General features: G+C 35.8%; 1 protein-coding gene across 3 annotated transcripts in view; it reads left to right on the top strand.

The window, feature by feature from the left end:
• Window positions 1–13,286, top strand: part of LOC141507956 (protein POLR1D-like) — a 55,485-nt gene that overhangs the window by 16,787 nt on the left and 25,412 nt on the right. The window lies entirely within an intron of this gene.

Below are 13,286 nucleotides of genomic sequence, written 5' to 3'. Positions count from 1 at the left end.
CTGTAATATGGTCTTGCAAAATTTTATATCAGAATTTTAATTAAATGTTTTTGTTAAACCTAGATTACTCATTCTTAGATATAATTCATTTAAATAATATTTATTTTGCATATACATGGCATTGGCCTGGAAGCTTAGTGTAGTGCACAGCATTGGACAGTGACCAATTGTGATTTCAGAGAACTGGTCAGAAAGTTCTTCCTGCTTTTTAGAAGAGAAGATGGTAGATTATAGGTGTGGAATGAGGCACATAGATTTCCAGATTGCCAGGGATGTTGCTTTTTGGTATGTGGAAGAAAGGGTAGAACATCCCTGAGGAATGACAGACAGGATGTTTAAGAAAGAGTATTAATAAAATATTTTTCTAACCTATCTTCCACCCTGGGGTTGCCCCCATCATTTCCTGCCTGTATTCCTGTTTGGTGGGCAAGTGCCACAGCTCTAACCTCCCCTCCAATCGGTCCTCTGTTCAACTGTCGGTAAGCTTCCTGAAGTACAGATCTGACACATCACAAGCCCTCCACCACCCTCACTCAGAAAACTCTAGGCCTCAACACTTTTCCCATATTTTTAAATACCTTACGCTCTACCCTCTACTGCCTCTTCCCCCCAATATAAATGCAATTAATTGGCCCTGGCCTTCTTGCTCAAATAAAGTACTCCATCTCCTGGCTCCCAGTGTAATAGAGAATGCTTTCTTCTTCATCTCTACCCCTTTATTCACTAGATTCCTGCAAGGCCCAGCTAAAATCCCACTTTGATTCTAGAGCCTTCCTCCTGTGGATTATTTCCAATTTATCCTATATGACTTGTTTGTACATAACTATTTGTTTTTTGTCTCCCCATTAGATTCTGAGCTTCTTGAAAGGAGGAACTGTGACAGTCTTTTACCTTTCTTTGGTATGCCCAGCATTTAGCACAGTTGCTAGAGCACAAAGTAGGCACTTAATCGGTGTTCATGACTATTAATGGGGGGGGGGGGCAGGATATTCAGGATTGTAAACTTTGAGCAGGAATTCTTAACTTTTTTGGTATCATGAACTCTTCTCAGAATAGTATTTTAAATGCATAAATATAAAATATGTAAGCTTATAGAAGAAGTAATTCTATTGAAACATAATTATCAAAATTTTTTTAAAAAGACCCTGTGTATTCCCACTTCAGATTCTTCTTATAATCAATACTGTTCTATAGTAATCTTCCTAATAACAGATCAAATTATAATGGCCTCCTTGATTCCCCTCTCTCATTTTTTAAGGAAACTACTTTCATCTTCTTCCTAATGAACAACTGCTCCTTTACAGTTTCATTTGTTGATCATTAACACTATTCTGGAGTAATCTTCCTAATAACAGGTTAAACTACAGTGACATCCTTGATTCTCATCACATTTTTTAGGATGCTATTTTGTTCTCTTTCCTGGTCAACAACTGCTCCTTTTCAGTCCCATTTGCTGATTCTTCATCCTTATCATGTCTACAGATTGGCTCTTCTTCAAGTCTCTGTCCTAGACCCTCTTCTCTACCTTTACTCTCTCAATGACCTCATCAGCTCCCATGGGTTTAATTATCCAGATTACTCTTAGAACTATATGTTAAATCTTATTCTCCTGAGCTTTAGTGTATTTTATTTCTCAGATCAGATGTCCTATAGGCCTCAAACTCAATATACTCAACTCCCTTCCAAATTATCCCATTACTGCCCAATATTCTTCAAGACACTGAAGTTTGAATCCTATTGTTACCCTTTACTCTTTCTCACCTCACACATTTAGTCAGTTACCAAATCTTGTCGTTTCTGCACCGCATCTTTCACACACACAGATTCCCCTCCTTTCTACTCATAGCTACTGCCCTAGTTCAAATACTTAACTCCTTTGTCCTAAAGCAGAGATGTCAAATTTGGGTTATAGAACTCTTGAGTGCTTCTACCAGATTAAATTGTCATTGGAAAATACAAAATGCAGTTGTAATAATAAAAATATTGTAAAGATGATGTTAATTTGTGGTTCTCTAACTCTGTGGTCCATGGGGACACCTTTCTATTTGAGTTTGACACCATTGTCCCAAGCTACTGCCATGGCCTCCTGCTTCATCTCCTTTCCTGAAGCACCTCTTCACTCCAGGCCATCCACAGAGTTGCTGAGATTTTTCCTACAGCACAGATCAGATTGTGTTACCTGCTTTCTCAAAACTCCAGAGACTCCCTTTTGCCTCAAGTATCAACACTTAAGTTTTCTAAAAAGTTTGACATTCAAGGCTCTTCTTAACTTTGGCGCTTCCTATCTTTCCAAACTTCTTATACTTTATCCTCTTTTCCTTACCCTCTGTGATCCAGTCACCTGGCCAGCCCTAGAAATGCATTCCCTCTTTCTGGCTTCTTGGAATCCCTAAGGCTGACTGTCCCTTCTTCATGAAGCTTTTCTTATTTCCTCCAGCTGGGAATATTCTTCCTTTCTCCAACTGCTTTGTATTTATTTTCTAAAATCAGATTGTTGCCCTTTTACTTTGGTATCCATAGCACTAAACATAGTGCCTGATATTAAATATTTATTAAATAACTTGAATATTGATTATTGCCCTATAGCAATTTCCTTCCATCATTTTCTATTTTTCTGTCTTTTTTTCTACATTTCAATTTTTTGTTTATAACAAATTGGCTTCATCAAATGATGCATTTTAGATCAATAGGAACAGGGCTATTTACCATGTTAGGGCACAATGTATTCAGTTATAGCCACAGAACTTTCATCTCAACTTAAGCAGTATTGTATAGTTAACAAAAAGCAGTTGTTTTAAGGTGTAACTATAAAACAATGAGACAGACCTCCACCAAGAAAGAGGTGAAAATTGTCCATTGCTTTATAATAACATCTAGTCTCTAGGCTCTGATGATTAAGTATGATTAAGTAGAATTTAACAAATAATATATCTATCACACTTTTTATGCAATCCCACTTCAATTCAGCATTCTATAGGAATTTTTTCCATTTTTTTCCATTACTTGAACAAGAAGGGGGGGAAATTACATGTTATATGAAATTAAATGTACTTCAAGGTATCATCTGTTTTCTGAATTTAGGATTCTCATCTTCAAGATGGAGATAGTATTACCATACCTAAACAAAAAAAAAAACCCCAAATGAAAAAACACATTTACATCTTCTGCTTGTTTTTGTGTTTCAAGTAAATATGATTTTTCATGATGTAGAATGTCACTACCAATCTAGTATTTATTTCATCATATTGCACTAATGTTGGTCAGCCTTATGAAGGGATAGGAAGGGAACAAGCATTTACAAAGAATTGAAGAACAGGAGGAGGGAGACAGGTCACCAGGACAGGACACTACATGGTGGGGATGGGAATTTTCAACTTTCCACCCTGCCTGAGGGAAGAGCCCAGCATCCATCTGGGACCAATTCTGACCATCAATTGGGGCAGAGACCTAGGTTAGTTCTTTTAAATCCTTGTATTGCCCAAGAGGAGACTGAGACAACTTGAGATTCATCCCCTAAGGTAACCACAAGCTGAGGCAGGGAGAGAGCCAGGAATTAGAAGGGGACAAAAGACAAAAAAGAGTTCCAAAAGAAGAAAACTCAAAAGACTGTTTATATAACAGAAGGAAATGTGGCCTCTAGATATAGTAAGTTCATCTCTAAATAAATACTGCCAAATAACTGCAAAATATCCAATCCTTGATGAAACAGGACCATGTGGAATTTGAGGAAAACATGGAAACATGATACACTATTCCTGAGAGGTTTAAAAGAGAAAAAAGAATTATGAAAGAAAAATTTAGTCCCAAACACCAAAAAATAATGAATAGAAAATTTTGAATTGTCAGTGGCAAACCTCAAAACAATAGATAGAACAATAGATTGGGAAACCAAAAAATTCAGAAGAGCAAGATAACCTAGAAGGGGGGAAAAAAGCAAAAAAAAAAAAAGCATTAAAAAAATATTGAGTATGCAAGCAAAACATAGTGAACTCAAGGATAGGGTGTGCATAGACAACCTATTGATAATAGGTCTTTAAGAAGAATAGAATTCCTTTATGAAGGAAGTACTAGAAGAGAACCGCCCAGAACTTGTAACATAAAAAATGAAATTCCAAGTGAAAAAATTCCTCCAGAAAAAGAAAAAAAAAACCAAGGCTACAAACTCCCAAGATACATTGCTGTTAAAATTAACAATTCAGTATAGAAACAAGTTCTGCAAGCTGCCAGGGGAGAAAATACCTTTAAATGTAAATTAAAGGACATTTGTATACCCAAGACTATTCTGAACCTATTAGAAAAAGGAGAGAATGGAACAATATGTTCTAAACAGTTGTGGAGCTAAGGATGAAGTCTGGGGTGACCTATCCTACAATCTGAGCTTAACTATAGAGAACAAAAGATGGATGTTCAACAATAAAGATGAGTTGGATACATTTTTAGAAAGAAAACCAGAACAGTTATTTCAAATAACAGAAATGCAACAGGCAAGGACAATAACAACAACAACAACAGAAAGATCAGTAAGGCACTTCTTTCCAAATATACACACAGATGGGAGAACTCAAAAGTATGGTTGAGGTAATGGTCTAGTAGCATTTAGGATACCTAAAAATTGGAAACAAAATAGATACTCATCTATTGGGAAATGGCTAAACAAAAGTGTGGTACATGAATGTAAAGAATTTATTTCATCATATTGCTCTGGTGTTGTTCTAAGTGCTTTAAGAAATGATGTATATGATGAATACGTAGAAGCATGGAAAGATCTATGTGAACTAATTCAGATTGAAGTGTACTGGCAAGAAAACAATATACACATGAACTATGGCAATGTAGATCAAAAGAAAAATGACACACCAAACAATCAAAAATTAAATTAAAAGGATCCAGTGGGACTCAAATGAAGAGATTTGAAAGAATATCTCCAAGCTATCCCTTTGTGGAGGTGGAAAGTCCACAGGTCTAACATGCTACACATGTTTTTGGACTTTTTCAATATATCAGCTGTTCTGACTTCCCCCCCCAAAATCTTCTTTGTTATATAAGATGGTTCTCTGGGGTGTAGTGTGTAAGAATACATGGAATATTATGGTGGTTTAGAAAACAGAAAATATCAACTAAAAAACTTATTTTAAAAATAAACCAATATTTCTAGGATTTTTTACAAACTTTGTGGAAAATGCAAAAAGCTCAACATTTGTCATTTTCTTTTCTTTTGCTGATCTGATGAATAAGGGTTGCCTTATTTGCATTTCTCCAGCATTAGTGATTTTGAACATTGTTTCGCATGTATTAATTATTAGCTTGAATTTCCTGAGAAAACTGACTGTTTATATATTCTTTAACCATTTATCAGTTGGGGATATAGCTCTTATTTTTGTAAATTTTAAGCCATTTCCTTTTATATGTCACATCTGAGACTCTTAAGGAGAAACTTGCTGCAAAAATATTTTCCCTCAGTCATGTTTCCCTTCTAATCTTTGCTGCAATGAGTTTATGCAAAAATAATAATAATAATAATAATAATAATAATAATAATAAATTTATTATTATTATTTTCCCTAATTAAATTTGATTTATTTTATCTTCTCTGGTACTCTCTCACCCCAGTTTAAGTCCATTTGTGGTCTTAAATCTAATTTCTACCATACTCCTTTATAATTTTCTGAAGATTTTTTTTTTAGTGAGTCTTTATTAATGTTAAGTTTTCCCCAGTTAGCCTAAATTACTTCTTTGTGATTTCCATTTGTTGCTCTTATCTGCTGAGGCCAAACAGACCAAATCTAATTCCTCTTTCATATGAAGGCCTTCCTGATAGTTCAATTCTCTTCTTTTGGCTACATATCCCTATATCCTTTATCCTGTCCTTATATGATAGGAACTTTAGGCCATTAATCATTATCTCCTTAGGTATTTACTTAGACTTTAGGAGCAACTCTTCTATCTTCTTGTTGCCATACTCTGAAGTTTCTCTATCTTATCAATATCCATCCTTAAACCGAGGAATGATGATCTGAAGAAGTATTTCAGATGTTACACAGTCATGTTATTTCTAGAAACTATGCATCCCTCAGTGCAGTTCAAGGTCTATTAGATTTTTGTTTGCTATATCCTAGGGCTGATTCATATTCACATTGCAGTCCACTAACATACCCAGATTTTTTTCAGATAAATTTTTATTTAATCATGCTTCCCAAAGCTGATTTTTTTCTGTATCCCAGAATAAGACTGTACATTTATCTCTTTTGAATTTCATCTTAGTGGATTTTCTCCAATACTTTAGCCTGTCAAGATCTTTATGAATCCTGGCAGTCATCGAGAATATTAATTACCCCTTTTAGTTTTATGTCTTCTGCATTTTGGGTTTCTTTTGTATAGTACATTTATAAAAGTCTCTATTGCATTAGTTATCACTTGAAGCAAATTGGCTTTAATTTGAACTTTTATATAAAAGCCAATAATTTTGATCATTGTTTCATTCCCTTACCATCACCAAGAAAAGGTTCCTGATACACAGTTTTTAGAACTGTATTGTGGTAAATTAAATGTTAATATTAGGTTTTTTTTCCCTTTGTTAATTATAATGTTTTAAATGAATGCTTAAATGTAAAATTTTTCTAAAGTGTACTATAGGAAGTAACTTGGATGATTCAAGAAGATAGAAGTGTTGCTCCCAAATTAGTACTTAGCAAATGCCTAATGAAATATAAAAGCATGGCCCTAATGAGCAGAAAGAGCGCTCCATCTGGTATCAGCACCAGGGTTCAAATTCCAACCCTGCTGCTTGCTGACTATGTGAGCTTGGTTTGGTTAAGTCACAACCTCTTTGTCTCAGTTTCATTATCTCTAAATTGAGAAGGTTGGACTAAATGTCCTCAAAGATTTCTTACTGTCCCCTTTCTCTGGCAGGGTGGTAGTAGCAGGGATAAATATAAGAAGTATGTTAGAATGGTTGTTAGACCTTGGGAGCTGGCCGCGTTACAGTTTGGCTCATCCATACAATCTCTTGCCCTGGCAAAAATTTCCCCTCCAGCCTCCACTGATTCTTGTGTTCTTTTGTCCTCTGCTTATTCCTAAGCTACTTCTGCATTGCTCCATCAAGCTAAACTGCAGCCACTGTTTCATCCCAATGGTGGTTTATATTTTAGCAGTAAATGAGCTGATTCTAGTGCTGCATTTCTGCTCATACAATACAATTTATACAGTATTATGACATCCCTTTGATAAAATGTTAGGTTTTGTTTGTTTTTTAAGTGTTTAAAGAGAGGGACAGGATAAGTACAAAAAACATTATATAGAATTTATTTTTAGAAAAAATTATGCTATTTTTATGACTTTTTCCTTCCTATGTAATGCCTTCATTTGTCATTATTTAGTTCAATAATTTATTGCTACTTTAGAGTTCTCTAATTCTTATTCATTTGCTGTGCCAATTGTACTATTCTTAGTGCTTACCTTTTTTTAAACTTTGTATATTGTTTATATTTTGAGGTTTTATTTAACAGTAATAGAATTTTCTGTTCATTGAATTCATCCATTGATGTTTGTCCTTCATTCTTCGTGATATCAGGAGAGGTGATGACATGACAAGGACATGAACTGGTTTTTAGTGAAGGGATGCTATGCTAAGTCTCCAGTCTCTTGTTCTCCCAGTGGCCCAGATATGGATCAAGATGACTGGAGATAGCAGTGTATGTGAGGCAGTCAGAGTTAAGTGACTTGCCTAAGGTTACACAGCTAGTAAGTATCAAGTATCTGATTCTGGATTTGAACTCCTAATCTCCTGACTCCAAGGCCAGTTCTCTATTCATTGTGCTACCTAGCTACTCTATAACAATCAAGATGCGGCGGCTAGGTGGCACAGTGGATAGAGCACGGGCCCTAGAGTTAGTACCTGAGTTCAAATCCAGCCTGGCCTCAGACATTTAATAATTACCTAGCTGGGTGGCCTTGGGCAAGCCACTTAACCCCATTGCCTTGCAAAAAAAAAAAAAACCATCAAGATGCCCATGAGTTATTAGCTCATGCCCTTCAATTAACTATGCTGTTTTTGTAGTGGTTTCTCTTGGTCACTGACTTCAGGAATTTGTAAGAATGTGTGTAATATTCCAGAATTGTACAACTGCTGCCAGCTAAGAAGGAAAAATTTCAGGAGTCCTTTAAGAACAAATTTTTTTTTTAACGCTTTTGCAGAGCAATGGGGTTAAGTGTCTTGTCCAAGGCCACCCAGCTAGGTAATTATTAAATGTCTGAGGCCAGGCTGGATTTGAACTCAGGTACTCCTGACTCAAGGGCCAGTGCTCTATCCACTGCGCCACCTAGCTACCCTCTAAGAACAAATTTAATTCCTTATTTGTGCAGTGATGATGCTTTGGCTAATTTCCTCAGCCATATAAGTTCAGTACATTAAATTATTGCAATACTTTTCTTCAAAGGCACTGCACTCAGATTTTTAGGGATTTTTGTTGTTGATGTTGTTTTGTCTTTATAACACTGTCTTCTGACTTCTGGGGTCTCCTTTATATCATAAATGTTTTAAGATATTAAAATACCAAAACACTTTTTTTGTATTCATCATCCATGACAATAACATCCTTAATTGTAAACATATTCCTCTAAACCACCTCAGCTCCTTAGGCTTATTCTCTTTTTCTACCTCTTTCCCAAAAGTCTTTTCATTTCTGCAGCCTCTTCCTCCAATTAGATCCTTTCTAGAAGGAGAAAATACTAGTGTCAACCATGCATACTTATAACCAGTTTATAACTGCTGACTTTCCAGACTTCCTTTCTACCTTGCAGCCCCTCTCAGCTCCCTATTATAAAGAATATAAGCAGGTCGAGGGACTGTCCAGCAACCAGGATCTGGTTTCTACTAAGTTCATAATAAATGTTTTATCCTATCTCTCTCTTTTCTTAAAACTAACCTCATCCTAGAACTTACGCAAAAATATTGTTTTGGTTTGCCTTGTTAAGTCCACATTGCAGAATCCCTCTGTAGAACTCTATTCTGATGTTTCAAGAAGGTCCTTGGAGGCTGCACTACAAAGTACTCTTGAAAAGACTGAAGGAGGGGTGGCTAGGTGGCGCAGTGGATAAAGCACCGGCCCTGGAGTCAGAAGTACCTGGGTTCAAATCCGGTCTCAGACACTTAATAATTACCTAGCTGTGTGGCCTTGGGCAAGCCACTTAACCCCATATGCCTTTCAAAAACCTTAAAAAAAAAAAAAGAAAAGAAAAAAAGAAAAGAAAAGACTGAAGGACAAGAGGACTGGTTGCCTTCCTTCTCACAGAAGCTCCTCTGCAAAAGTTTGGTTTTGGCCCCAGGAAGGCCATTACCAGTGTTGTTAAAACAGTGGAGGAAGTTTTTTTCTTCAGAGCAAGAACTTGAAACGTCCTGTCTTGGGAAGGAATGAGTGAAGGGGAAGGAAGGGCACCTGCCTTGATTAAGTGCCGGCTTTGTTCCAGGCACTGCTAAGCACTTTTCAAATATTTATTTTGAGGTCATTAGCTTTTAAGTGTGTGTTTCTGTATATAATGACCTTCCTTTGAGTCTCTACATAAAAATCTTTAAGATACTCTACTATTTTAGGAGCTCTCTCTCCTTGCCACATTCAGGAATGAGTGTTATTGCATCCCTAATGCAATTCTTAGGCTGTAGAAGAAAGAACTGGCATGTAAATCAGGATGTAGCAAAAGCAGGTGATCTGATACCATACAGAGCAATCACGAAAGCACAAAGTTCCAAGTCATCTCCAGGTTCCATTCCAGAAACCTCTGACCTTGGCTCCATAAACTTCCTGCCTTTGAGGGTTCAAAGTGAGCACCAGTAGCACCAAAATTTGAGAGCTCAACCACAGCCCCAATTTTAACCTTCTAGCTTTCTGTTTTTTCCCAGTGGGGCAATCTTTATCTTCTCCCACTCTCTGAATGGCTTATGGAACTTGATACTATAAAAGAGGCCAGGATTTCCTTATGAGATATGCATTGGTATAGAGATGACTAATCAGTGCCGCTTTCCCTATAGGTGAATAAAATGCAAAAAAATCTGTCTCTGGCCCATGCTAGTTATTGGCAGTTGTTAATCAACAGATTCACCCAGCATACACCTCAAATTCTTACTTCTCCTGAGTGAGGCCTTATTCACTCTCAGTCCATTTGTTGTATAGTAGATGGGGTGGAAAGGGTGATTGTTTCATCATCCCTAGTGTTTGCTGTAGAATTTAGTGGTTTTCTTCTGAATTTCATCCTCTATTTTGTTGAATTTTTCATGGTTGTTAATATAAAGGAGACAGCCAATTGTAGATACAAATGGGCTCAGAAAATCTGAATTCTAGTTCTGCTGCCAAAACTATTGACTAAATTTGGGCAAGCCACTTAGCTTCTCACCTGTAATAAATAAGGGGATTGGGACTAGTTAATATCATGTATTTCTTCGAGTTCTAACAAAGAAGGAAGAAATTACTTCATTCTGTACAGGAATACTATTTTCTTAAATTAGTGGTTTTCTGAGTTCTTTATTTTTTAATGTTAAAAGTTTTGAATAGAATAAATTGATTAGACATTTGGAAAAACATTGGGCTTTCCATTATCTTCATTTTATCCCTTTTTGTGCCAGTGACTAATTTATAATCATCTAGTTAATCTGATGCAAAGATCTACAAGGAGAGGACAACTTGTTTTCCAACAGATTCCTGAAGCCTTGACATAACTGAAGGAAATAGCTTCAGTAGTCTGACCAGACTTTGTGCTGAATAGGCTATCCTCAGGGCCGGGATCCAAGAACTTCAATGCATTGTGTAGGACGATCTGCAGAGGACTGCACATCATTTGTAAGAAGTAATACTCTTTAGGATTAAGAAAGTGATTTACAAACTAAGTTTTTGGGTAGGTTGTTTTTCAGTATGTTGTGGGTTTTTTTTAACTTTTTAAAAAATTTATTTAAGGCAAGGGCATTAAGAGTGACTTGCCCAAGGCCACACAGCTAGGTAATTGTCTGATTTGGATTCAGATCCTCCTGACTTCCAGGGCTGGTGCTCTATCCACTACACCACCTACTTGCCCCCCTGTTGTGTGTTTTTCAAAGTATACCAAATTCTTGTAGCCACTGGAAAAACAAAAAGCTACAGATAACAAGCGTTTTTTTATAAAACAGTGATTTTTTGTTTCCTTCAGTTTCTTCTGATGTTTTTTCCTAACATAATTAGAAAGGCATTGGGTGAGCATTATGTTCTATCATATATTTCTGCACTTTTACTTTCTGCCATTTTTTTTGCTTTACATTAATTTACAACCACTGCCATATTAATTTTTCTTTGCTCTTGATTATTGACTCCTTTGCATTCATGTTTTTCTGAACTTCTTTTACAATTTTCCTTTTATCAGTTTTTTCTTCAAAATATTTATACCCTTAAAGAGATATTGTATTATTGAGCCAAAAGAGTCCCGTCAGTTATAATTTAAAGGGTTTGCTCTTGAAATTTATTTTTCAAATAATGTTTCAACAGGGTACATTTTTTTAAAGAGTTAGAACATTAATTGACTAGTAAACTTCTCCTACAGTAATGCCTATTAACATTCCTAGATATATTCTATTTCACATGTACCTTTTGATTAAGAGTTATTTCACAGGTTAATTCTTTCTGTAGTGCCTTTGATGAGACTTGTCTTAGCAGCTACTGAATACATTCATTCTTCTGTGTAACTAAAAATGAGCCACCAGTATTTCATAATGTATGGCCTGTCTTGCCAATTGTAAACTGAAGTTATACATAAATTTGTCTACTTTTTCTTTTTCTTTTTTTAGCTTTTTTTTGTTTGTTTTTTTGCAAAGCAATGGGGTTAAGTGGCTTGCCCAGGGCCACACAGCTAGGTAATTATTAAGTGACTGAGGCCGAATTTGAACTCAGGTACTCCTGACTTCAAGGCCAGTGTTCCACCCACTGTACCACCTAGCTGCCCCCATAAATTTGTCTATTAATGATAGTGGATACTTATGCAGGAAAACAATTTCATTATAAATATCAATGCATGAGTTAACATTATTATTATGTCAGTAACCCAAAAGATAGAAATTTGGGAAATGCTGTTGTATAACGTAGTTTATTTCTAATTTTTTATTTCTAATTCTTTAAAAGCTTCACCAGGAATAATGAAACAAGCATGCAAGATGGTGGTCAAAATAGCCATCCAGATTTGCAAATTTCATCTGAAATGTCAAATATCCCTAGAAGATAACATTTTAATCCTGATGGCAAACACATTTTATTTCTTCAGTTTAACATCTGCTCATTGATGCCTATTGTAATCATATCACAATATTTATACATTTTAGATACATAGCAGAATCTGCTATACTTTTTATTATGTGTAGCTTTCCATGAAAAATTGACAAAAGTTTGCAGTGCTAGTACCTCTAGCCACAACTGTACCCTTTTATTTTAATATAATTTATTTCATATTGATATAATTAAAACTAAAATTTAATTAAATGTTTTATTCCCTCAAAAAATTTCACTCTCTACAGCTTTACCAATTCTGTTCTAACTGCTTTTTCCATCTCATATTATTCCCTTTCAAACTAATACCAAAACTGTGCAGCCACAATTGTAGATTTTGTTGTTAATCTCTATATCTCACCATGACTATCTTACTACTTCCATCCTCTTCATGAAGAATATCTTAGGCTTCATATTGCTGTCCCACCCAAATAATATTATCTTTATTTTGATAGTCAGCAGTTCCTTGGTCTCAGGATTTTCCAGAGGACCCTGAAATTCCTTCCTCTACCCACTTTGGCACTCTGGTACTAAATTCCTTAGCATATATTTTATCCAGTATCTTTCTCCCATTTCAATTCCCCACCCATAAGATTATTTTGATTGTTGTTTTATACTGTATTGCATTTTTATATGATCCCTTTTGGCTTCATTCTTTGCACCCTTCCCCCTTCTCCCTAGCATCCTGGCTATCTAACTTAATCTCTTGGGAATCATTTTTTCTGATTGAATTGAAAAGAAACAAGTTATTAAAAAAATGATTTTTTTCTTCTGTGAAGTTGAGCATTCCAGACAACATGATGATTTTAAAAAGTGATGGTGTGCTCCATTGCAGAACCTATCCCTCTGCTCAGTGTTAAACCATACCAGACCCAGTACTTGTCTTTGGATTATTCAGAGCCACCAAGCATAGTTGAAAGAGCATTAGATTGGGGGGTTAGAGACTATGTATTCAGATCCTAGCCATACCAGCAGTGTGACCTTTGCCAACTACTTTGGCTCTCTGGTCCT

The sequence above is a fragment of the Macrotis lagotis genome, chromosome 1, assembly GCF_037893015.1.
Source record: "Macrotis lagotis isolate mMagLag1 chromosome 1, bilby.v1.9.chrom.fasta, whole genome shotgun sequence".
Lineage (NCBI taxonomy): Eukaryota > Metazoa > Chordata > Mammalia > Peramelemorphia > Peramelidae > Macrotis > Macrotis lagotis.
The sequence above is the reverse complement of the archived record's forward strand: the minus strand, read 5'-3'. Positions and strand labels throughout refer to the sequence as shown.